Source organism: Petaurus breviceps, unplaced genomic scaffold (genome assembly GCF_028583685.1).
Source record: "Petaurus breviceps papuanus isolate PSGF00001 unplaced genomic scaffold, PetGlider_PUasm1.0 175, whole genome shotgun sequence".
NCBI lineage: Eukaryota > Metazoa > Chordata > Mammalia > Diprotodontia > Petauridae > Petaurus > Petaurus breviceps.
This window is the reverse complement of record NW_027185764.1, coordinates 49,578,610-49,604,495: the sequence shown is the minus strand read 5'-3', so window position 1 is coordinate 49,604,495 and position 25,886 is coordinate 49,578,610. Positions and strand designations below refer to the sequence as shown.

At 36.3% G+C, this 25,886-nt stretch overlaps 1 protein-coding gene across 6 annotated transcripts in view; it reads left to right on the top strand.

Annotated features, from left to right (window-relative positions):
• The window catches only part of MCTP1 (multiple C2 and transmembrane domain containing 1), a 495,837-nt gene that overhangs the window by 346,893 nt on the left and 123,058 nt on the right, over positions 1–25,886 (top strand). The gene's annotated exons all lie outside the window — the stretch shown is intronic.

Sequence of the window (25,886 nt, the reverse complement as noted above, 5' to 3'; positions counted from 1 at the left end):
GTCTTTTTTAAAAAGATGTAATTGGCTCATTCATTTCGGAAACTTTATCCTTAGAGACACCTCTCTAGCCTTTGCTGTTTCCAAATATTTTGGATAAAAGAAAACCCTCAATCATGAGAACATTGTGAATTGCTCATTTTTGATTAAATGAAGCCACAGAAACGGGGACAGAATGGATAAGTGAAATTGACAGATGGTCCCTGTACCTTGTTTTAAACACTGTTTTCAACCCCTGTGTCACACCAAACTTTTATCTGGACTCTTCATTAGCATCACTTGACAATTTTCAATTTGACTTCTCTCCTTTCATTTCTTTTGCACTGGTGGAAATCCTAGTGAGGAAGATGCATAGATAATTCACAAACTGGATAATCAGCCCTGAAATGATCAAGGGTCAGAAATTCAGTATATATATATGCCTGCATATTCCTTCCTCAACCTTCTATAGGTTTTTTGACCAATAAACAGTTCATCTTGTTCACAGTTTCCCTATAACTAATGATTTGACTCTTTAGCTGACTAACTGTTAACTCTGCCTTTCAGAGAGGTGGACTGATGTTGCCAAGCTTTTATTTACTATTAGTAAATAAAATAGCCCCCTTCAGGAGTCTCAGAGGCCAGTTCCTAGAGTACCAATGACTCTATTTCCCTTAGGGCTAAATCAACCAGCAGGAATCATTTAAGGCAGCTAGGTGATGCAGTGGATAGAGTATTAGGTCTGAAGTCAGGAAGACTCATTTTCGTGAGATCAAATCTGGTCTCTGACACTTACTGGCTGTGTGATCCTGGGCCAATCAATTAACCCTGTTTACCTCAGTTTCCTCATCTGGAAAATGAACTAGAAGAGGAAATGACAAGCCACTCCTATCTTTGCCAAGAAAACCCATAATGGGGTCATGAAGAGTTGCACAGGACTGAAATAACTGAATAACAAACAATAGGAATCAATTAACATTTAGAAAAGGGGGAATTCCCTGGAAAGTGAAAGTAAAAAGAGTTTTAAAAAAATCCTCAGTCACAGGGGTACCACTCCCCTGCTGCATGCAAAAAGTCCCCTGAGAGAGTGGGCTCAGATTGAAAGTACAGATACAATGATATGTACAGAGAATGTCTGTGGTCAAGGAGGACCTTCTGGTCGGCCCTGGTGTCCTTTTCTCCCTTTGTGAAATCCTCATACAGTTTCCCTGGGCTCTGAAGATCAGTGCCTTTTAAAATCTGTAGCTGGCACTTCTTTTTTAGTGACTTATGGGTCATCAGCCTTCAGGCTCCTCAGACAACCAGAAAGTTCTTAGTTACCATAGAATACTTGTCCCTCAATCACTCAAGGAGAAAAGGAGATTCATTCACCAGACTTCCTCCACATGTTATTGGATTGGAAGCAGACAGGAAATATCTATACCTGTTCTAAGGACTAAAATCGGGTAGGGAATATTTAATGCCAGCTTCAAAGACTAGCTAGTGCTCCATTCTATTCATAAATCTTTTCTTAGGTGGGATGGGGGAAAAAGAAACTTTTTCAATACTGGTTCTCATTTTACCTTTGGCAAAATACAGTAAAGAGAAGAAATGGTATACTATTGTCTCACATTTTCAAATTTTGAAGCCAATTATTATTGAAATTCAATAGAACTCATTTATGGTTCCAGAGAGTAACACAATTCTCTTTTTTTGACTTCCCTGGAATTGATACAATTTCTTTTAAAAAAAAATAAAATCTCTTTTGAATGGAAATCCTTAAATTTTGTGTAGGCCAATAACAATAGTAAAACTATATCTTGCTTAAAATAAGATGATAAATTCAAGGGAAAATATTGCCCTGCAAGAAGCAGGATGTAATCATTGTTTATTTACTTCCGTCAATTGTTATTTTCAAAATTTTAAAAAGAAAAAAGTCATTCAGAAAATTCCCTATTCAAATGTAATTTGACTTTTTTTTAAAGCCCTAGTCCTAAAGGAGATAGACCTCAGACTTTGTGTTCTCTTTTCTATTTTTTGGTTGTTTGTTTCTTTTGATTGATGAAGATTTTTTGGTACTAATGCCACACAAATTGATAAAATTTATCTTAATTCAATTTTATTTAATTTTCGTGTGTGAATTATGTCCCTCCTGGTGCTTTTCTTCCCATTAAAAAAGCAAGAAAAACAAAACCTTTCACAAACATGTATCAAGAAAAACAAATCTTCACATTGGCAATGATAAAAAAAAAAAGTTCCTCAGTGTAGTCTGAGTCCATCCCTTCCCCATCAGGGTAGCACGTTTCTTCATGAATGCAATTGTGGTTTAATGAGCATACTAAGACAAAAAAAAATGAAACAAAACCTGCTCTCATGTAGCGTACTTTCTATGAGGGGAGGGAGACAATTTGAATACAAAATTAACAGGAGTGAAATAGGGAGTGCCTTAGCAGCTGAAGCAATCAGGAACGGCTTCCAATAAAAACTGGTCCTCAGGAGGAGCTGAGTTCAGTTCTGGCCTCAGACACTTACTTGCCCTGTGACTCAGGGCAAGCCATTTTGCCTCTGTTTGCCTACTTTCCTCAACTGTAGAATGGGGTAAATAATAGCACCTAGGCCACAGAGTTGTTGTGAAAATCAAATAACCTAATATTTATAAGATGCTTAGCTTAGTACCTGGATTATAGTAGGTTCTATGTAAATTCTAGCTATCATTATTATTGAGTCCTCTCTTTCTTTTTCTTTTTTTTTTTTTTGCTTTTTGAGGGGGGGAGGATAGGGCAATTAGGGTTAATTGACTTGCCCGAGGTCACACGGCTAGTTTTTTTGTATGTGTGTATGTGTCAAGTGTCTGAGACCAGATCCAAACTCAGGACCTCCTGACTCCAGGGCCGGTGCTCTACTCACTGCACCACCTAGCTGCCCCCCGAGTCCTCTATCTTTGACATGTTGAGTTTGAGATGCCTATGAGACAACTAGTTGTTGTTCAGTCATGCCCAACTCTTTGTGACCCCATTTGGGGTTTCCTTGGCAAAGACATTATATTATCCTAAAAAAAATGTATAGATCTAACTGGAAGAATGGCAACAAATAGATAGAAAACAAACAGGTGCCAGGGATTTTATAGTGATCTAGCCTAGTCAGCAGTAATGGTAAAAGCAGGGGCGGCCAGGTAGCACAGCGAGTAAGAGCACCGGCTCCAGTGTCAGAACGACCTGGAAATCGAATCCCGGGCTCAGACACTTAGCACCCACCCAGAAACACCTGGCCGTGTAACCTTGAGCAAGTTACTTAACCCCAATTGCTTAGGGGCGGCCAGGTGGCTCAGCGAGTAAGAGTACAGGCTCCAGTGTTGGGACGACCTGGAGATCGAATTCCGGGCTCAGACACTCAGCACCACACCCAGAAATAACTGGCCGTGTAACCTTGAGCAAGTTACTTAACCCTGATTGCTTAAAAAAAAAAAAAAGTAATGGTAAAAGCAGGATGATCAGACTCTGCTACATCTCTCATCAGTGTTCCACAGAAGATGTGCACTTGAGAAGATGAAGGTAGGAAAAGCTGACGAATGTGACCAAGCAAAGGGAAAAATAGAGGAGGTGACATAATTTTAAAGACAAACATAAATCCTTTCTAAAGATATAAAAAACATACTAAAAGAAAGGGAAAAATCATAGATTTTGATCTGGAAAGAACCTCTGAAACTTAGCTGTGTGACTTTGGGCAAATCACTTAACCATATTTGCCTCAGTTTCCTCCTCTGTAAAATGAGTTAGAAAAGGAAATGGCAAGCCATGCCAGTTTCTTTGCCCCAAAAAATCCAAACAGGATCACAGTCAGACAAAACTAAAAAATGACTGAACTGAACACATCTTTATAGTAATACTACTGAATAGAAAGTTTTCAAATGTAAAATATCACTGTATTTATTGTATATTTACTTTTTTTGCTTTTTGGAAGGGGGAAAGCAGGGCAATTGGGGTTAAGTGACTCACCCAAGGTCACACAACTAGCAAGTGTTAAGTGTCTGATACTGGATTTGAACTCAGGTCCTCCTGACTCCAGGGCTGGTGCTCTATTCACTGCACCACCTAGCCACCCCTGTGTATTTACTTTAATGGGCAGCTAAATGGTGCAGTGAACAGAATGCTGGGCCTGGAATCAAGAACCTGTGAGTTCAAATCTGGCTTCAGACACTTACTAGCTGTGTAACCCTGAACAATTTATTTAACTATTGCTTGCCTCAGTTTCCTCATCTGTAAAATGATAATAATAAACAGTAGCCACTACCTCTTGTGCGGACCAAATAATAACTGTCAAAGTGTTTAGCACAGTGCTTGGCACATAGTAAGTACTATAGAAATGCTAGTTAGTATTATATTATTATTAAAAAAATTTTATACCATATAGCTTTGCAAAGTGTCTCTCACATGCACACACATCAAAGTTGTTTGAGATGTCATAACAGAAATAACTGTAGAAAAGACAGAAAATTCATTTGAGAAAGTCATACCAGTCTTGTGGGCAAGATCAAAAGATGTGGAATAGGCCCTTAATTTAGAACCCAAAGAATAGTTATTAATAACTCAATATTAACCTATCCTAGTCAGAGATTTGTATATGGAAGGGACCATAAAAGCCATCTTGTCCAAATTTCTTATTCTATAGATGAGGAAATGGAGGCCCAGAGAGGATAACTAACTTACCCATAAAACTTAAAGATTGGCCTCTGATAGGACATCTTTGCACCAGTGATAACTAAATGAAAGCCTGAATGGTGTGTTTGTCAATTGTGGCATATAGCTTGTAGGGACAGAGTAACACAGTGGATAGATCTAAATAAATAGATCTAAAAAAGATCTCAGCAAGTTAGAACATTGGGTCAAATATAATAAGGTAAAATTTGATAGGGATAAATATAAAGTTCTACCTTTGGATTCAAGAACTAAACTTTGGAAGTAAAAAATGGGGGAGATCTAGGTAGAGCATAATTCTTGTGGAAAAGAGCTGAGATTTTTTTGTGGCAAATGAGGTTGATATGAATCAACCATATGACATGGCAGTCAAGAAATGAGGTTGCACTGACTGGCACAGTATTTGCAGCAAGAGAGGCAAGGTCGTCATTATATTTGGCTATGAAATACAATGTTCAGTTCTAGACACATTTAAGAAAAATATAGACAACCTCAAGTGCAACAGAAGAGGTTGACAGAGATAGTAAGAAATCTGGAGAGCATCATATGAATTTCAGTTGAAAGAACTGAGAAACTTTGCCTTAGACTAGAGAAGATTTAGAGGGAGACATTCTAGTTCATAAAGCAAAAGTCATAGATTTAGGGAGCTCAGAAGTCGTCCAGTCCTACTTTCGTTCTAACACATCCTTTCTTAGAGATGAACCCTGATATAAGAACTCTTTTAGCAAAACAAAATAAAATTGTTTGGAAATATCAAATAATCAAATGTAAATTCATGTATATTCTCTCTCATACTTTGGTAGTGGAAAGAATGATGAACTTGTTATAAGGTTCAAATCCCAATGGGAACACTAGTCCTGTGACTTTGGAGCAAGTGACCTGGCCTGCTTGTTATACCTCAGTTTCCTCATTTGTTAAAAGGGGATAGCAATACTTATACATTTACAGGACAGAGATAAGAAAAAAAGCCCTTTGGATTTCCATAGGGCTTCTTTATGACCCAGTATGTGAACTATTTTTGTGACAGTTTCATATGTATGAGGAATATTTTTTCCTTATTCCTCCCATTTACTTCTGGTATATTTTCAATTTACTGAACAAGTAGTTACATACAATTTGTGACTTTTTGTTGCTCTCCCTTTTATTTGATTTCTAACATGCTTCTAATGGAGAGTTGAGGTCCCCTACTGATATTCTCCTTTTGTTTATTTCTTCCCTTGTCACTAACAATCCTTCTTTTATGACTGTAACTATTGAATTAGTCTGACCCATGTAAATTGAGATTTGTTACAAATTTGAGATGTCTTTATTTCTATCATTATGTAATTCCTACGTTTGTATATTTCCACTTTTTTCAAATTTGTGTTCCATTTTTTCATATGCCATTAACACTAACTCTGGGTTTTGTTTGTTTTTTATTTGCAATTTCATGAGCTCTTTAAACTCAACCTATTGCTTTAATGTAGCTATATAATTTTGTGTTAGATGTGTTTCCTGTAAGCAACATATGAATAGGTTTTGTTCTTAGATCAATTCTTTTTCTTTGATTAGAAGAATTAATCTCTATTGTCATAAGTAATAAATTGGATTTCTTGATGATATCAAGAGGATAGAGTGTATCTTAGATTTCTGCTAATAGGGGAAGCTAGGTACCGCAATGAATAATAGAGTGCCAGCCCTGCAGTCAGGAGGACCTGAATTCAAATATGACCTCAGACACTTAACACTTAACTAGCTGTGTGACCTTGGGCAAGTCATTTAACCCCAATTGCCTTACCTTCCCCCCTCCAAAAAAAAGTCTACTAATATTTCAACTAGTAACTAGTAAATAAACAGGTTGTGTTTCTATTTCTTAAACTGTTAATTATACTATCTCTTTTTAGTGTAGAGGAAGGACTTTAACTTGAGAATTATTAGCTCATTTTAATTAACTTTTTTGTTACTGTTATCATTTCTCATCTATGTTAAGTGTCTTTTTAATGGTAGCATGGTTTCTAGTTTTCTAGATGAATGTTTAATGTTTAGGAAAAATTATATCACATAGATATGATATGGATTTTTAATACTCTGGTGCTAATTATTATTATTATATATATTTTACCCAAGTCTTGCTACCTCTATTACAGTTAGAAAATATCAAATACCTCATTTTATATCCATATTTATATTAAATCTTAACTAGTTATAATAATCTTAACTAATTATAATATTAAGTTAAAGTATATTATGGTTTTTGTTACTCATTTGTTTAGTCAGTTAAGGTTTCCTTTTCCTTTTTAATTTGTTCGCTAATTTCAGTCATGCCAAACTCTTCATGTTCCCTTTGAGGTTTTCATGGCAAAGATACTGGAGTAGTTTGCCATTTCCTTCTACAGCTCATTTTACAGATGAGGAAACTGAGGCAAAGAGGGTTAAGTGACTTTCCCGGGATCACAGAGCTGATAAGTATCTGAGGCCAGATTTGAACTCAGGAAGATAAGTCTTTCTGACTTTAGGCACAATACTCTAACCACTGTGTCACCTAATTAACCTTTCCTTTGCTTTTAGGGATCTCCATAGTTGCAGATTTTTATTGATACATTATTTTAAGCTTTATATTTCTTTAAAGTGAACTGATATTTTCAAACATTAAGGCTATATTTGTACGATATATATTTCTGGGGTCCAATCCTATTTTTTAAGATTTTTTAGATTTTTGGTGGTGGCTAGGTGGCGCAGTGAATAGAGCACCGGCCCTGGAGTCAGGAGGACCCGAGTGGAAATCCAGCCTCAGACACTTGACACACTTACTAGCCGTGTGACTTTGGGCAAGTCACTTAACCCCAATTGCCCTCCAAAAAGGAAAAAAAAAAGATTTTTATGGATTATTTTTCCTACTTTGATATTTCTCCTTGCTGTTTTTTATCTTAATTCTAATTGGTGACTTTTTTCTTTTTTTACATTTGGAGAATTTTTGCCAATGTTGCAGTTGTTTCTTAGTGAGTCAAAGGAACTATATTTTTTGGTGTCCTATGTATTCGGTCAATTTGTAAAGTTTCACCTGATCTAGGTCATTATGAAATTTTTTTTTCTTTGTTAGGTCCTCCAGTATTGCGTCCAACTTCTTTATATATATGTATTTCCCCCTGGGACCAGAACTAATATAATATTTGAACTTTTTGCTTTGTCTCCCAAACCTTTTGTGTTTTCGTCTCTCCCTTAGTTGCTTTTAAATGGTATTCCTTCTTTTTTTCTTAAATATTATTATTATTCTACATTGATCTTTAGGAGATTCATTGATTCTGTTATTTTTTGCTTCCATAGATGTTTTTAGACCTTTGGTATAATTTTGCTTTTTTTCCTGGTTGTTTCTTCATCCTTCGTTGTGCTTCTGTGGTTTGTTCTTATATTTTATTATTTTATATTGATCCTTGTCAAATTCATTGATTCTGTTTTTAGACCTTGGATATAAATTTGACATTTCTTTAGTTGTTTCTTCATCTCTTCTTGTGCTTTTTAACTGCTTTTAAATCCTGCTTTAATTCCTTTACTCCACTTATTCACCAATTTCATTTTTCCATTTGGATTTCTGGAAGAATTTTATATCTATAGCCTTTTATTTTGCATGTTACTTAGTAATAGGGTTTCTGGGTTTTTTTTTAATTTTTTAAATTAAATTTTAGGTGTATTTTTAGTTTACATCATTCATTTCCACAGGATTTTGAGTTACAAAATTTCTCCCTGTCTTTCCCCTACTCACCACCCCAAAACAGCTATCCCACTGTATAACCCCTTCCCCAATCTTCTCTCTCCTATATCCTCCCCCATCCCCTCCCCGACTTTCCAGTAGGACAAGATGGATCTCTATACCCCAGTCCCTGTATATCTTATTTCTCAGTTGCATGTAAAAAGAAATAATAATAATATTTTTAAAACATTTGATTTTAAAACTTTGAATTCCAGATTCTTTCCCTTCCTACCTCATCACCCACCCTTACTTGGAAGATAAGCAATTCAATGTAGGTTGTACATGTGTAGCTATGCAAAAAATTTCCATAGTGGATATATTGTGAAAGACTGACTATATTTCACTTCATCCTATCCCAACCCCCACTTGTTCTATTCCCTACTTTGATCCCATCCCTTTTCAAAAGTGGGTGCTTCTAACTTCCCTCCCTCCCCCAACCTCCCCTCCATCATCCCCCCCTCATCCCCTTCCCCCCTACTCTCCCAAAGGGTGAGATACCCTATTTAGTGTGTATGTCATTCCCTCCCTAAGCCAAATGCAATGAGAATAAGGTTTACCCATTCACTTTTGCCTTCCTGTTCTTCCCCTCCATTGTATCAGTTTCCCCTTGCCTCTTCTATATGAGATAATTTACCCCATTCTCTCTTTCCCCATCTCCTCTCATTATATTCCTCTCTCACCTCTCAATTTCACCTTTTAAGTATCATCCCTTCCTATTCAATTGGTCCTGTGCCCTCTGTCTATATATACCTGTATGCATATATACTCACTCACATATGTATTCATATACACATATACCCTCCTATATAGACATATATATGTAAGTATACATATATATATATATACACATTTATATTCCCTTCACCTATTATCATACTGAGAATAGTTCCATAAGTTACAATTATTGTTTTTCCATGTAGGAATGTAAATAGTTGAACTTTGATAAGTTCCTTATAATTTCTTTTCCCTGTTTACCTTGTCATGATTCTCTTGCTTCTTGTATCTGGATGTCAAATTTTCTATTCAACTCTGGTTTTTTCAGCAAGAATGCTTGAAAGTCCTATATTTCATTGAATGACCATATTTTCCTCTGAAACATGAAACTCACTTCTGTGGGGTAAGTGATTCTTGATTGTAATCCAAGCTCCTTTGACCTCGGGAATTTCATATTCCAAGCCCTTCAATCCCTCAATATAGAAGCTGCAAGATCCTGTGTTATCCTTATTGTGTTTCCACAATATTCAAATTGTTTCTTCTTGGTTGCTTATAATATTTTCTTCTTGATCTGGGAACTCCTGAACCTGACTATAATATTCCTAGGAATTTTCATTTTGGGATCTTTTTCAAGAGATGATTGGTGGATTCTTTCAACCTCTATTTTGCCCTCTGGTTCTAAAACATAAGGGCAATTTTCCTTGAGAATTTCTTGAAGGATGATTTCTGGTTCTTTTTTTGATTATGGCTTTTGTGTAGACCAGTAATTTTTAAATTGTCTCTCCTGGATCTATTTTCCAGGTCAGTGGTTTTTCCCATGAGATATTTCACATTGCCTTCTATTTTTTCATTTTTTTGGATCTGTTTGATAGTATCTTGATTTCTCATAAAGTCACTAGCTTCCATTTGCTCCAATCTGATTCTGAAGGAATGATTCTCTTCAGTGAGCTTTTGAGATTCTTTTTCCATCTGGCAAATTCAGCTTTTTAAAGCATTCTTCTCCTCATTGCTTTTTTGAGTTTTGCCATTTCAGTTAGTCTATTTTTAAGGTGTTATTTTCTTCAGTCAGGTTGTTGACGCTTTTTTCATGCTTTTCTTGCATCATTCTCATTTCTCTTCCCAATTTTTCCTCCACTTCTCTTACTTGATTTTCAGAATCCTTCTTAAGCTCCTCTATGGCCTGTAGTCTGTTCATATTTTTCTTGGAAGCTTTTGGTACAGGAGTTCTGACTTCATTGTCTTCCTCCTGTTCCATGCTTTGATCCTTTTTGTCCCCAAAACAGGAATCTAAATTTGGATTGCTGTGCTTTCTTTTCTTCCTTTGCTTGCTCATGTTGCCACTCAATTACTTGACTTTTGAGGGGTTTTTTTGCCACAGTAGAACTCTGTTTCCAGAGAGGAGAGCTTTGTCCTAAATTGCTGTGGTTTTCACAGCTATTAGTTGGGTGCCCTCTCTGAAGCCTCCACATGCCCTGGCACCTGGTCACACAACCCAGGACCTCCACGCTAGACAGTGATCCAGATGCAAGCAGGTTAAAGCAAGAGTGACTACCCCTCAAAATGATTGCTTGATCCCCCTACAATCTGCAAGCTAGGATCTCTGAAGCAGCAATGTGGTGGTGGCCACCACACCTCAGCCACTTCTCCCTCCAAGGGCAGAGGCCAGACTGCACTCCCGCACCCCCATTCCCAAAGTCCACACTGACCTCTCACTTTATCTTTGGCATTTATTAATTGATAATGCTGGAAACTGCCACAGCTGCTGTTGATCCACTCTCCTGAAGTCCCTCCAGCCGCAGCTGGTCAGGGGCCACCCTGAGACTAAAACCATGGGCTCAAGCAGGGAGCTGCTCCCAGCATGCTGCAATGGACCCTTCCTGTCTGCCTGCTAGACTGCCTTCATTGGGAGATTTGTTTCTCTCTGTCACTTTGTGGGTTCTTTAGCCCTAAATTTTGTTTAGAGTCATGTTTTGTAGGTATTTGAGGTGGTTGTGGGGGGAGCACATGGAGTTTTCCTGCTTCTATGCTGCCATCTTGGCTCTGCTCCCCATAAGGTTTCTGTTTTATAAATGTAGTATGCATTTTTCTGCTATTGGTATAAGCTGGAATTGCTATATCAGTGAAGCTTTGGACTGGAATTAGGAATGGGGAAGAAGGTGCATGTTCTTCCGAGTGGTCGGATTAGTAGAGAAGTCAAAAAGTCTCTTAACTTTTGGAGGAGCAGAGAAGAACAAGAATATTTACCAGAGGGTAGGAAGATGAAGGTTGAAATAAATGGAGTACAGGGTTGGTCTGTGGTCTAGTCTTCAGACCTAGATGTGCATGTTATCTAGTTTGGGGCAGGACTGCATGTAGCAGCAACCACACTGTCATACCCAGGATGACTGCTAGCACAGATTCTTAGATCTGCTTTACTAGGAAAGTTAGCTATTTAAGGGGTCAACAATCTCTTTTAATTACATTCACTAGTTCAGGGGAAAAATCAACACCCTGAACTTCAGAGAAAATACAAACAGTGAAATAAAGACCAACAGACAGGGCTCTGACTGTCTGAATCAACTATATACTTTACATACATCCTTGGATTGAGAGAGCTTTTATATCTGAGCAGGTGGGGAGCTCAGGACATATGGCCACTCAGAATCTCAACCAGGGAATCACAAGAACCTTCTCATAAGTGAGCCCCCAAAGCAAAATACCAACTCAGAGTATATATATACTCTCCAGAGCCAGAAGGCACCACAAGCCTTGTGACTTAGTGCCTAATTAGAAATTAGCAAAAGGTCTGAAAGCCTTCCTATGAGCAAGTTTCCTTTAATGGGCTCCACTTGAGGCCTATTAATGGGCAGGAAAGATCTTACATCCCATTAACAATACACTGCACTATGGGAAAATTCCATTTCCTACCCTTGATTTAGGGGGCATGGAACTTAGCAGCTCAGGGGTTAAATCTTCACAATTTTTAGCCTCAGCTAAAAGGAGGGAGGTACCAAGAAGTGAAAGTTTTTGCCATTCTTAGCTAAATTTGGACAGGAGTGCATAAGACTTCCCTGGACTTTGATTAGCATGAAGCTTTTCCTCTACTCAGGTCAAGTTGTTCAAGGATGACAGCAGTCAGTTTGTGAGACCTTGATGAGAATCTTGAACCCTGAAAAGTGAGAGAATCAGGGAAGGTCAAAGACTCAGACTGATTATTGTCTGGGCCAGTCTGTGGACAAGTAGTACTTCTGGTCCTGAAGGGGAAAAAGAAGGGAAAGAAAATAAACTCTTGTTACATCATGAGGTGGAAGGAACACCCACAGGGGATCATACCATTAATTCCCAGAGTCCTTTTCACATCTGCTTCCCAACCTAACTCTGGGCTCCCCCCTAGCCCTACTTTCAAGTTCCTTTAGCAACACTTTAACAATTGAATACTTCTGCCTTTCAGAAGTTAAAGTTCAAGGGTTAAGTCCTCAAAAGGGTAAAAAAAACAATTAAATGGGAGGGACACTGGGAAATAAGCAAGAAAAAAAGCTCTCCATATATTTAAGAAATGCCATAAAATGGGGAGGAAGAGTCAAGATGGTGGAGTAGAAACAGGTCCTCCATGTGGCTCTGGCTTCTACCTTCCCCAATCCATGTAAAAGGGAACTTTGAACAAACTTTGGAGCTACAGAACCCACAAAATGACACAGAGAAGCTAACCTCCAGCTGAGGACAGCCCAGCAGGCTGGCAGGAATCAGCCAGCACAGTGCTGTGGGAGCTGAGCCCAGCTCCACATGAGTTTTTAGCCCCAGGGTGGGTCTGACCAGCCGCAGGCTGGAGGGACTCCAGATCACCAGCAACTGTGGCGATCCAGAATCATCAATACACAGATGCTAAGGACAAAGTGAGAGGTTCTCTCTGGGAAGGAGAAGAATGCTTGGAGAAATTATGATGATGTAAAAAAAAATCAAAAGACAAGAATAAAAACTTTTTTTAAAAAAGCCATAAAATAAGAGATTTCCAGGATAAAACAGCAAAAGAAAATAATTTTTAATAACTAAATTGGGACCTCAGAAAAGAAAATGTTTTGACAAAAAGCAAGCCCAGAGTGGAATTATCGGTAGGGAATTATCATGAAAGAAAAGCAAAGATTGTAAGATCTTGAAGTTTAGATCTAGTCTGGGAGAGAATGTATAAGGAGGGGAATGGTAAGAAGATAATTCAAGCAATATAAACTGCAAATACCTAATGCTGATTTCTGGGGGATTTTATCCTTTCTTATTTTCTTCTTAATGAAGAGAAGTGATATATTACAGGATTTGATGGAGGGTAAAGCAAACTTAACATTCAGAACCATGAATATGAATTAAATTTAATTCTCCCATAAAATGAAGGAGAGTAGCAGAACAAATTAGAAAGTAAAGCCCAACATTTACTGTATAAAAGAGACTCCTAAAATTTAAAGATTCCCACAAAATTAAAATGTGGGGTTGGAGTACAATTTATTATGCCTCAGCTTACTTCAAGAAAGCCAGAGTAATAATCATGATCTCACAAAAGGCAATGACAAAAACAGATATTGTTAAAGAGAAAAGCAGGGAAACAATAATATGTGTAAAGGCACCACATATAATAAAACAATGTCAATAATGAATGTGTTAGCATCAATTGGCATCATATTGGCATAATGTTAAATGAAAAACTATTTCAATTACAGGAAGACCTTGATAGAATGATAATTGTTGAGAATTTCAATGAGCATTTTTCAGATTCACACTAACCGAAAAGAAAAAAATGCATACAAAATAAATTAAGGATCCAAACTAATTTTTGGGGAAAAATGATATGATTGAACTTTGTTTATCAGTGAATGTGAATCTTAAGTAGTATTCTTCTTAGCATCAAGTATCAAATTTATAAAAATTGAAAATGTGCTGAGCCAAGATGGTGGAGTAGAGAAGACACTCAACTGAGCTCTCCAAACAACTTTAAAATAACTTCTCAAATTGAATTCTGGGGTGACAGAACCAACAAAAAGTCAGAGTGAGAAATTCTTCCAGTCTAAGACAACTTAGGAGGTTGTAAAGAGAGATCTGTCATATGGAGGAGGAGCTGCATGAAATAACATGGTGGCGATGACAGAAGCCTACCACAGCTTTGGAAATTCTCAAGACAGAAATGGTAAAGGGATCTGGAAAATGATAAGAATGGAATTATAGGAGACAGTTGAACTAACACTGGGCACAGGGGCAGATGTTTTTTGGTAGCAACATTACCTATACTTACTTCTAGATTATAGTTCAAGGGTGGAGAGGAATACTTTTGGTCAAGAGGGAGTGGGATCCCTGAGGAGTGACTGTTTGACTACACCCACTTTTGGGTTGGAGTTCAAAGACAGAGAAGAACACTTTTGGTCAAAAGAGAGAATAGAGGCCCTGAGGGGCATTCTCACTTCTGGCCCCAAGGGATCAGGGACCCTGAGGAACAATATTGTTTCCATTCCCAAGAGAAGAAGGACCATGAGGGGCAGAATCAATTCCAATCCCAGGGTATCAAGGGACCTTCCTGGACAAGGACCAGAGTGCAGACTAAGAGAACAGTGACCACCTCTTCCCAGATCACACCATTTTGAAAACACCAAAAATCTCCAATCCCGTAGAACTACCTCTGAAAACAGCAGTGCAAATAGCCTAAGGCACTAAATAAACACATTTCCTTTCTCTCTCACTTTAATCTATATATTACAAAATAATGTTATGCCAATTCTTTAGGCTTGAGTCCTTGGTCCCACCTAAATAGAAAACTTTAGCAATAATTAATCAAGGTCCTAGTCTGAAATCTTTAACATCCTTTACAAAGCCTAACTCATCCTTAAACCAAATAAACATTTAGGGAAGAATTCTTCTCTTCCAGAAGACAGGGGAGTGAACCAACAAGGACAAGGAAACCTTTGATTAATCCACTTTATAGCAATGCTCTATTTGCTCAGGCCTTGACTAGATTCAGTTAAGAACAAGACTAAAAAAAGAAGTCTTTGATTAATTCTGTTCATAGAAGTATCTCTTCAGGTCAGTCTCAAGATATCAAGGACCCTTCCTGGGCAAGTACCAAAGCATAGACCAGAAGTGCAGTAACTAAAATTCTCCTTGGAAGGACCAAAAACTTCTAACCCCCACCCCCCAGAACTAGATCTGAAAGCAGCAATAGAAAAAAAAATCCCTAAAGCTTGGAACAGTGCCCCTCTACCCTCACATGCCACAAACAGAGACCATTTTTGTAACATAATGCTCAAATTCAAGAAAAAGACTAGAAAATGAGCAAACAAACAAAAAAGGCGATAACAAAAAAAGACTGTGGTGAGAGAGATCAAGACACAAACTCAGAAAAAGATGATGAGTCAAAATAGCTATAAACAGAGCTCAAAAAAACATGAATTGGACACAAGCCCAACAAGAGTTCTTTTGAAGGTGTAAAAAATTATTTTCAAAACCAAATAAGAGGTTGGTAGTGGAGAAATTAGGTAAAGAAATTAAAGCAAAGGAAGAAAATTATTGAAAAGACAATTGAAAGCTTGGTAAAATGTAGAGGCACATACTGAAGAATATAGCACCTTAAAAAAACAGAATTGACCAAAATGGAAAAATAGGTACAGGGGTGGCCAGGTGAATAGTGAATAGAGCACCAGCCCTGGAGTCAGAAGGACCTGAGTTCAAATCCGGCCTCAGACACTTAACAAAAAACTAGCCATATCACCTTGGGCAAGTCACTTAACCCCAATTGTCCTCCAAAAAGAAAAGGAAAAAAGAAAAATAGGTACAAAAATTCACTGATGAAAATAACTCCTTAAAAAGCAGAATTGGCAAAATGGGAAAATAATTACAAAGCTCACTGAAGAAAATAATTACTTAAAAATTAAAGTTTGGCAAGTGGAATCTAATGATAAAGAAATAATAAATAAAGTCAAAAGAATACAAAAGTAGAAGAAAATGTGAAATACCTCATTGGAAAAATAGCTGACCTAGGAAATATATCTAGGAAAGATAATTTAAGAATTATTGGATTACCTAAAAATCATGATCAAAGAAAGGGCCTAGTCATCACTTTTCAAGAAATTATTAAGGAAGACTGCTCTGACATCCTTGAATCAGAGGATAAAATAAAAACTAAAAGAATCTTCCTATCAGGGCTGCTAGGTGGCACAGTGAGTAAGAGCACTGGACCCAGAGTTGGGAGGACCCAGGATTTGTTCCAGCTTCAGATACTTAACACTCTCACATAAAAAAAACTGGCTATGTAACCTTGAGCAAGTTACTTAACCCCAATTACTTTAAAAAAAGAAAATAATCTTCCTATCACCACCTGAAAGAGATTTCAAAATGAAAACTCCCAGGAATATTATAGTCAAATCTCTGAGCTCCAAAGTCAAAGAAAAAATACTTCAAGCATCAAGAAAGAAATTATTCAAAGACTGTGAAGTCACAGTCAGGATCACATAAGATTTAGCATCTACCACATTAGAGAAGCAGAGAACTTGGATTATAATATTCTGGAAGGCAAAAGAACTGAGATTACAATGAATAATAACCTACATAGCAAAACTGAGTATAATCCTTCAAGGAAAAAAATAGATATTTAATGAAATAGAAGACTTTCAAACATTCCTGATGAAAAGACCAGAGATGAGTGGGCAATTTCACTTTCAAATACAAGGACTCAAGAGAAGTATAAAAAGGTAAACACTACGAAAAAATTCCTAGAATTAGATGGATTTATAAGTGAAATCTACCAAACATTTAAGGAATATTGAATCCCAGCACTATATAAACTATTTGAAAAAATAGGTAAAGAATGAGCCTACCAAATTCCTTTTATGATTAAAAATATGGTTTTGATACCTAAACCAGGGGGAGCAAAAACAGAGAAAGAAAATTGTAGACTTAATTTCCTTAATGAATATCAATGTCAAAACTTTAAACATAATAACAGCAAAGAGATTATAGTTATATAACACAAAAATTATACACTGTGACCATGTAAGATTTATTAAAAAAAAATGCAAGGCTGTTTCAATGTTAGGAAAACTATCAGCATAATTTACCATATCAATAATAATAACAAATACCAAAAACTATATGATTATATAGATTCAGAAAAAATCTTTGACAAAATACAGCAACCATTTCTATTAAAAACACTAGGAAGCATAAGAATAATGGAACCTTTCTTAAAATTATAAGTAGTTTCTATTCAAAAATAAGAACAAACATCTGTAATGGGGATAAATGTGAAGCCTTACCAGTAAGATTACACATGAAGCAAGGATGTGCATTATTCAATACTGTACCAGAAATTCTTGCTGTAGCAATAAGAAAAAGAAATTGAAGGAATAGAAATAGGAAATAAAGTTATCACTCTTTGTAGGTCATATGATGGTATACATCAATAACCCTACTGAATGAACTAAAAAACTTGTTGAAACAATTAACAACTTTATCAAAGTTGCAGGAAATAAAATAAACACACACAAACCATCAGCATTTCTATAGACTACTGTAATGCAAATGTAAATTTTAAAGATCTTCCCTGCCCCTAGGCTAAAGTGCACCTGAAGCCTGGGGAGGGAGGCTTGTTTTTCAGTAGATACTTCTTGATTGGCCAGTGAGTCAATAAGGTTGTTACATTCTCTGAGCCAGGAGAAGGCTATATAAGCCCTGATGTGTAGCTTTGTTTTGGGACTCACTTTGAGAAGTGTTCTGTGATTTGATCTGAATTCTGGGAAGCCGTTGTTGAGAGTCCCCCGGCTTTGAAAAACCCAGATGTGGAAACCCAGATGTTGACTGGGTATGGATGTAATGGTTGGACAGTTTGGAAAGCTGTCTACTTGATCTGTTAATGTCTTGATAATTCTGTCTGTATATTTTGAAGTTTGGGGTGCTGACCTTTTTCCCCTGAACAAGGTAAATGATATATGTCTGACTGATTAAAGTAAGCTTGTTGACCCATTTTGAGTTGCTTTCCTTTAACAAAGCAGATCCAAGAACCTGTGGTGGCGGCAAACCCTGAGGACGCTTGGGGTGCTTGCTGCTACAACTACTGACAAAACCCAGCAGCAAGAGATAGAAAAAAGAAATTTCATTTAAAATAACTGCAGACAATATAAAATGCTTGGGAGTCTACCTGACAAGATAAACACATGGACTAGATGAACACAATTACAAAACACTTTTCACACAAATAAAGACAGATCTAAATAATTGGAGAAATATTCATTGTTCATAGGTCAGCCTGAGTCAATATAATAAAAATGATAATTCTACATAAGTTAATTTACTTATTCAATGCCATACCAATCAAACTTTTTTTGTAGAGCTAAAAGAATAATAAAATTCATAGAAAAGAACAAACTATCAGGAATGTCAAAAGAAAGAAAAAAATGCTAAGGAAGGCAGCCTACCAGTTCCAGATTTCAAACTACATTAAAAAATGGTAATCATCAAAACATTCTGGTACTGATTAAAAAATGGCATCATGGATCCATGAAATAGATTGAGTACAGAATATATAGTAGTGTAAGGGCAGGTAGGTGGTACAGTATATAGAGTGCCAAACCTAGAGTCAAGAGTTCCTGAGTTCAAATCCAGCCTCAGACATTTAATAACTGGGTGACCCTGGGCAAGTCACTTAAACTTGCTTGCCTGAATACTTCATCTGTAAAAATGAGCTGTAGAACGAAATGGCAAACTATTCTGGTATCTTTTGCTAAGAAACCCCTACAAGGGATCATGAAGAATCAGACATGACTAAAAAAACAACAACAAAAATAACTATAGTAATCTAGTATTCAATAAACCCCCAAATCCAAGCTTTGGGGGTAATAATTTAACAATTGACAAAAATTGCTGAGAAAATTGGCAGAATCTTAGGCATATGTCAACATAAGTCAATACCATATACCAAAATAAGGTTAAACTAAATAAATGATTTAGACATAAACGGTGATAGCATAATTAGGGGAGAATGTAAAATTGTACCTATCTGATCTATGGATAAGGAAGAGTTTATGACCAAACAAGAAATAGAGGGGATGTGGAAAATAAAATAGATAATTTTACTTATGTGACATTAAAAAGTTTTTGTACAAACAAAACTAATGTAACCAAAATTAGAAGGAAAACGGAGAACTGGGGAGGGGGGAGAATTTGCAGCAAGTTTCTCTGATAAAGGCCTCATTTCTCAAATCCATACCAAATTTGTAAAACATATTAGCCGTTAACCTGCTGATAAATGGTCAAAGGATATGAACAAGCAGTTTTCAGAAGAAGAAAACAAATCTATCAATAATTACATTTTTAAAATGCCCTAAATCGCTATTAGAGACATGCAAATTAAAACAGCTGTGAGGTACCACCTCTCAATTATTAGATTGACTAACATGACAGGAAAGGAAAATGACAAAGCTGGAGTAGATGTGGGAAAACTGGGATATTAATGTACTATTGGTGGAGTTGTGAACTAGTCTGACCACTCTACAGAAGAATTAGAAACTATGTTCAAAGGGCTATAAAATTGTGTGCACACTTTTATCTAATAATACCACTACCAGGTCTGTATTCCAAAGAGATTAAATAAAATGGGAAAGGACCTATTTGTTAAAAAAAAATATTTAGTGCTATAAGAAATGAGGAGTAGATGGACTTTGTAATAACATCGAGACTTAGATAAACTGATGCTGAGTGAGGAGAGCAGAACCCAGAGAACTATGTACACAACTACAGACATATTGGAGCTGTGATAACTAACTTTGATAGACTGCAATGCAATGTTAGAAGACAACTCCAAAAGATTCATGATGGAAAGGGATATTCACTTTCAGAGAAAGAACTAATAGAGTCTGAATGCAGATAGAAGCAAACTACTTGCTCTCTTTTGTGTTTTGTTTTGTCTCTTCTTTCTCATTATTCACTCCATTGGTTATAATCCTTCTTTACAATTTAACTAATGTTTAATGTGAAGGTATTTGTAGAACCTGTATTTGGTTGCATGCCACCATGGAGGGAGGGGAGGGGAGAGGAAGGGGGAAAAATTTGAAACTCCAGGGATTGTGGAACTGAATGTTGTAAACTAAAAGTAAATAAATAAACTTAAAAATATATTTATAGCAGCTCTTTTTGGGGTGGCAAGGAATTGGAATTGAGGGGATGCCCATCAGTTGGGGAATGGCTGAACAAATTGTGGTATATGCTTTTGATAGGATACTATTATACTTTAAGAAATAATGATCAGGATGGTTTCAGAAAAACTTTGGAAGACATGTAACTGATGCAAAGTGAAGTGAGCCAAACCAGGAGAACATTGCATATAGTAACAGCAATATTATAAGGATGACCACTGTGAAAGACTTAGGTACTCTGATCAAGACAATGATTTCAGACAATCAAATTCCTTTAAAAGATCCATGATGAAAAAATGCTATCTACCTTTAAAGAGAGAACTTATAAACTCTGAATGCTGATTGAAGCATAATGTTTTTTTGCTTTTTTTGTTTTGTTGGAGGGCAATTGGGGTTAAGTAACTTGCCCAAGGTCGCATGGCTAGTTTGTGTGTGTGTGTGTGTGGGGGGGGGGTGTTTTAAGTGTCTGAGGCTGGATCCTAACTCAGGTCCTCCTGGCTCCAGGGCCGGCACTCCACTCACTGTGCCACCTAGCTTCCCCGAAGCTTTTTTGAGCTCTATTTTTCTTATTTCATTTTGTTTCTAATTTCTTTAGCAACATGGCCAACGTGGAAATGTTTTGTATGACCTCACATGTATAATCAAAATCAAATTGCTTGCTTTCTCAAGGGGGGGGGAGGGAGAAGCAGAAAGTAGGAAGAGAATTTGAAACTCAAAATTTTTTAAAATGGTTGTTAAAAAATAGTATACATGTAATTAAGAAATATTTAACAAAATAAAAATAATTTTTTAAAATGTGTTAGTAGCTAAAAAGCTAATAAAGGCAGAAATATTGAACATATTACCTTATATTTAACACTTGATGAACTATAGAATAAAATGTAATCAAATGGTAATATTAACAAAGAAGTCAAAGTAAAAACTATTTTTAAAGTGCCAAGTGACTCTAAGAACAAATCATAGATAAAATATTCACATTAAAAATAACAATGAGATGGCATGCTGAAATTTATTTATACACAGAAAGTTTTACAGAAATTAAGCAAAAATGCATATTTCAACACATGTTAACAAAAGATATGAGATCAGTGAATTGAATGTTAAAATTAAAGAGCTGAAAAATGAACAAGTGAATAAACCTAAAGCAATGGAGGCATAAAACAAAATTGACCACAAAAGTATTCTGAGAGGTAAAACTAAGAATTGTTTTAAGATAAAATAGACAAAACATTAGCTAATTTGGCCAAAAGGGGGAGAAAAGTGAAATTGCCAAGCAGAAAATTATTAGGAGCAACTCATAGTCAATAGAGAAGAAAATTTTTTAAATATATGCCAACAAAAGTTAAATGAAATAAATGTTTGTAAGGGCAAAAAAAAAAAACCAGTTTAACAAAACTGAAAATAGGTAATAAAAATAACATAGTCTTATCAAGAAAAATTGAGGGAGTCATAAGTAAACTCTGCATGGAAGAAAAAAAATTCTTGACCTGATAACTTTACAGATGAATTCTGTCAAACATCCTGTCAAAGTATAAATAATCCCTAAATTATGTAAACTCTTTAATCAGGTGCTTTCTGGTCAGTTTTTACAATCTCTTTCTTTGGCATAAAGATGACTTTGATATTCAAACCAGGAAGAGTTAATGAAGAGAAGGAAAATAACAAGCCATTTAATTTTTTAAATAATCAAGTATAAAAATGCTCAAATGTATCTGTGATCCCATTGCTGTGGATATTCTTTCCACTGATGTAGATTTCATCCATGACTGCTTACCATCTGTGACTCTCATCCATGTATTCTCATAAGTTTTCCTCAAAGCCCCTAATATGCTAGTATCCTTCCTCCTGTTCTTCTAATATTTTAAAGGTATCAGTATATATATATATAGCATGTGGACTATACATTAGTTATCCGTTACTCTCAACAGGTGACCATTATATTTTCTTTTTCCAAGATATGTTTCTTTGATGACATCATCATCACCATTCTTTCTAATTCCTTGTTTGCAGTGTTTTGTACCATATTCATACCCAGAAAAACCTTTTGGTTAGTCATTACTTTTAATTCTTTGGAGACTATAGTGTTCCATAGCTTGTAACTGTATAATATCAGGAATAAGATATTAATATTTTTAAATGGGTCCTTGTTTCAATGAGAAGCTAGGTTTCATTAAAAAAAAATACCACCAAAATTTGGCAATATAGAAAAGGTAATATTGCCTACTCTTCTCATTCAAATTGGTGTCCAATTCTCTGTCCATTTATAAATAAGCATTTATATAACACCTAATATGTTCCAGGAACATGCTAAATGCTATAAAAATATTACCTCATTTGAGTCTTACAACAACCCTGCGAGGTAGGTGCTATTATTATTCCCATTTTACAGTTGAGAAAACTGAGATAAAGATGGACTCGTTCAAGGTCACAGAGCTAGTAAATGTCTGAAGGAACATTTGAACTCAGATCTTCCTGATTTCAGACCCAGCTTCCTGCCCCACCTCGCTGCCTCTATTTACAGTATTTATCCAAGTATTTATAGAAGCTATCTAAGATGTATATGTTGACTGTATGTTTATGGTTGTCCATAAAACTTCAAGAAATTATAAAACTACTACAAATAATAAGAAAATCCCTTTGAAGAAACTGGAGATAAGAATTTCAAGGGAGGTAATAAAAACAAAAAAGGAGAGAAGAAGGGGTGGCCAGGTAGCACAGCAAGTAAGAGCACCGGCTCCAGTGTCGGGATGACCTGGAGATCGAATCCCAGGCTCAAACACTTAGCACCCACCCAGAAGCACCTGGCCGTGTAACTTTGAGCAAGTTACTTAACCCCAATTGCTTAGGGGTGGCCAGGTGGCTCAGCGAGTAAGAGCACCAGCTCCAGTGTCGGGATGACCTGGGGATCAAATCCATGCTCAGATACTCAGCACCATACCCAGAAATAACTGGCCGTGTAACCTTTAGCAAGTTACTTAACCCCGATTGCCTTAAAAAAAAAAAAAAGGAGAGAAGAGAACATAGATTTGAAGCTATATTATAAAACAATAATCATAAAAACTATCTGGTTTTAACAATTAAAAAAAGTAGAACAGTGAAGTAGACCAAGCATAGACAAGCAAAAATTGGAAGTCAACAAAATGGTCCAGTTATGAATAAACCCAAAAAGACAAAGTACATGGAGACTGAGAGGGATAAAGGGAGGAGATGGAAAGGAAAAAATAGGGGAAGAGGGATAGAGAGGGAGAGAGAGAGTGCCAACTTACAGGCACTTTGCCATAGTGCTATCACTCTAGTGTAGATGCTGGTGTAGACCCTCATTATCTTAAGGCTACACTATTCCAATAATCTACTGATTGGACTCTTTGCCACAAGTCTTTTCCCATTATAATCCATCTTCCACTCAACTCTCAAAGTAGTTTTAAAGCACAGGTTTGATCATGTCACCCCATTCTCAATAAAATCCAACAGTTTCGTATCATCTCCAGCAACAGATATAAAACCATTTGTTATTAAAATACTCAAAGCCTGTCTCCCTCTTCCCACTGCCCATCTTTTCAGTCTTCTCATATCTTACACCCCATCACATATTCTGCAGTACAGTACTTTACTGTTTCTTGCATGAAAAATTCTGGGGGCCATCTCCAATTGTCCTGACCTATCTCTTGCCACTGGACCCAGATGGCTACAGAGGAAAAGGTGAAACTGGTGACTTCACACAGCCCTCCCTCACTTAAATCTAATTCACTTGATTCACTTGCAAGTCATGGCATCACCTTCCTGATGTCATGATCCCCTTTCAGAATGAAAGACAAACAACAACACAAGAAATTCCATCTCATCTCCCAACTTGGGAACTTTCACTGGCTGGCTCCCATGCCTGGAATGTTCTCCTGTCTTACCTCTACCTCCCAGCTTCGTTCAAATCCTAACTAAAAAAATCTCAATATCTATAGGAAGCTTTTACCTATCTTCCTTAATTCTAGTACTTTCCCTCTGTTGATTATCTTCAATTTATCCTGTGTATAATATATTGTACATAATTGTTTACATGTTGTTTTCCCCACTAAACTATGAGCTCCTTGAAAGTAGGGACTGTCTTTTGCCTTGTTTTGTATCTCCAGCCCTTAGCACAGAGTCTGGCACAAGTTAGGTGTTCAATAAATGTTTATGGCCTGAATGACTCACAGAGAATAGAATGTGAGTGTTTCTACCTCAGTTCCAGCAGTCATTCCTTTGAGATCAGTGAAGGAAAAGAAAATGGCCCATCTCCTTACCTAAACCTTCAAACCATGCCAGATAGCACTATTTGCTGATTACATAAGGGTTACAAATAATGATCCAGTTAAGAAGGAGTTAATGTGACAATAAATAGATATTGTTTGTTTCACATGACATTGTAGTATTGTTTGAATTTATTTCCTTGGATGAGCTTATGTTGACCCATTCCCTTCTTTGTGAAAACTTTCAAATTATTCAGTGATAACTATACTGAATGGAAGATTCAGTTCAAACACTTTTTTTAAAGATGGGGGGGATGTCACAGAAATATCGTTTGTGTTTTCATCTTCCTTTACATTAGGCAGTAAGGTTACTATGGAATTGAAGAGGCAAAAACTCACTATTGCTAATCCCTTTGAACAATAAACTGCAAACTGTAAAAGTTCAAATACAGGTAATGTATAAGTGCTAGAATCTGAGGAAAAAACATGTAAGCAACTAAAAACTTCATTCATCCCATATAAAATTAGTTCATTAAAAAATCAGTCAATCCTTAGGTTAATGTTGGAAAGTCAACCATCTAAAAGGGTCTTTATTTAAGGATGTAACTGAGATGTATGTTGGGTTACCTTCTGAGTGTGACAGAGATATAGAATTTCATACCCAATATAATTATGGAAAAAAATAATACCTAACATTTATATAGCACATTAATGGTTTCTAAAGTGCTTTTTCTTATATCACCTCATTTTATCCTCTCAATAACCCTGTGCATTAGGTGTTATCTTTATCTTTATTAAAGATGAAGAAGCTAAGACAGAGGTTAAGCTCTAGTAAATATCTGAAGCAGGATTCAAATCAAGGTCTTCCTAACTTGAAATTCAGTGCTCTAACTATTGTACCTCCTGTTTGTCTCATTTTACTAATTGATAATCACTTTAGAATCCTGGTCACCCTCCAAAGGATATAACATCGAGTCAATTTATACACTAACAATTCCAACAATTGCCTCTAGGAATACACAAAGTCCAGAAATATGTGATTATTTTTTAAAGAATTCTTAAAAATATTCTAATAGAACTTTTCTCACTTCCAATGATCCAATTACTTTCATTCTGATTTATGGCTGACTGTTTTATACCAATGTTATGTTAATGAAAATCTTATTCTACTTTTATGAAGCATTTCCAGCATTTCTTATGTTCTGAGAGGTGAACTCTTTTCAATGTTCTTGTGTAGGCTTCATAATTTCATCCACATTTTATGCTTGTTACATTATGTTATCTGAGTAAGATAAAAGTCCCTAATAATAAATGGTGATTCATTCTTTATCATTAAGGAAAATAGAACTATTTTTGACCATGTAGCAAAACTCATTTTGATGCTCTTTTCATTTTTAACCTTATTTTGTCCAACTTAATGATACCTTTGTTAGAA